This window comes from Rhagoletis pomonella, unplaced genomic scaffold (assembly GCF_013731165.1).
Source record: "Rhagoletis pomonella isolate Grant_MI unplaced genomic scaffold, Rhpom_1.0 Rhpom_scaffold_00002, whole genome shotgun sequence".
NCBI lineage: Eukaryota > Metazoa > Arthropoda > Insecta > Diptera > Tephritidae > Rhagoletis > Rhagoletis pomonella.
Window position 1 is genome coordinate 16,157,593 of NW_023458556.1, and position 1,800 is coordinate 16,159,392.

The following is a 1,800-nucleotide window of genomic DNA, read 5'->3' on the forward strand; positions in this document are numbered from 1 at the left end:
AAAAAATATTTTGGAAATAAACAAAAAAAAAATAGGATTTCGATATTTATTATATTTATGTGGCAACCCTGTTGCGAAATCCACTGGAATGGATGGTACATATCTTTCGATCGTATATGTACTGTGTATACATAAAAAAAAAATGTTGATTGAAATTAACAAAATAAAAATGTGTATTACATAGAAACGTGGCAACCCTGATGGAAAATATTTTGTGACCAGAGTTCTTAACAATACCTTTCATTGGATAACCATATTGCGATGTTTTAGATAAATTGTGTAGAATCGAAAATAAGTGGCAACCTTACACTATTATCCTAAGAGATAACAATTTGTATATAGGGAAAGCATTTTTTAAGAACCTTCTCTTGGTCATCATAAATAGTAATATTTTACCTTTTGTTTAACAAAAAATTAAATTAATATGCGATTAAAATAGATGGCAACCCTATTAAAAATATTTTTAATTATGGATCATTAAAATACCTTCCATTTGATACCCATATTATGATGTTTTAATTAATTCGTAACAAATTTCGAATAGGTGGCAACCTCATACGAGTCTTCTCGGGGATAATGCCTATTCAGATAACCTTAAAATCCAAAACATTATCGGTGTACAAAATTTCATCGAAATCGTTAGAGCCGTTGGATATATATATATATATATATATATATTTATATATATATATACAAGAATTGCTCGTTTAATATAACAAGATGTACAAACAATTTTTTCTAATTTTCCTGCAATTCAGCGCTTGAATCTGTTTAGGATAGAACGTTTTCAAACATCATTTGTCCACAAAATTTTTAAACGTAAATTTCGTACAAACGTAATTAATAGGTATAAAAAAATATGTACATACAAATATACCTATATATGGATATGTGCATATGTATATGCACATATGAATGACTTCATTTAACCCACATTATATGCAATATTGACCACATAAATTTAATCTAACATGAATCTATTTACATATGTATGTTGCTAAAAGCGTTGACGCGAAATAGACTTTGTGGCTGCCAACTACTTGGTAAATTGGCGTAACTCCAAGTAGTTCGCCAAGCGCCAAGTGTACGAGTATGTAAAAGTACCACTTACTACTCAACTACTTCTACTACACAGCCGCAATTAATGTGTCATATGTGCGATATATGTATGTATGTATATGTGCCTTAACTTATTTACTTATGATGTTGCTCATGTTGAGCATGACCACAGACTTTCATGTGTGACAAAAATCAATTGAAAAAATATGTAAATTGAAATAAAGGTGTTAACAATGATGATATTGCATATAACACGAAATATCGTTTGACAGTCGAATTAATCACTTTATCTGGTTTAATATACATACATTTGTATGTTGATTAATATGCTGGCAAGTTTAGTTGAGATGCCAAAAGATTTTGTCCCAGATAGCACAAGTAAAAAGGTGGTCCGCGTATTTATGATTAAAAAAGTCGTATATGTAAAAACATTCCTAAGTTTGTGCGAAAGGAAGTTAATAGAAAATCTACGGAACCATAAGATTTTGCGTCACTCACGTTTAAATTAATTTTATTTATGTAATTTTTTATTTTTTTTTTAAACTTGGGCCATTGGGAATGATTTCTTCGCTAACCTCCAGTTGACAGCTGCGGCAAGCTCTATTATAGAGGAGCTCCAATTTCTCTGAATATTTGCCTATGGACCAGTGGCCTGTAATGATTGCTAGATTCCTAAATATGTACTTCTGCCCTTGATCTATTAAGCAGGTCCAGTGTATTCGTCCTGTTATAATTAGGTAA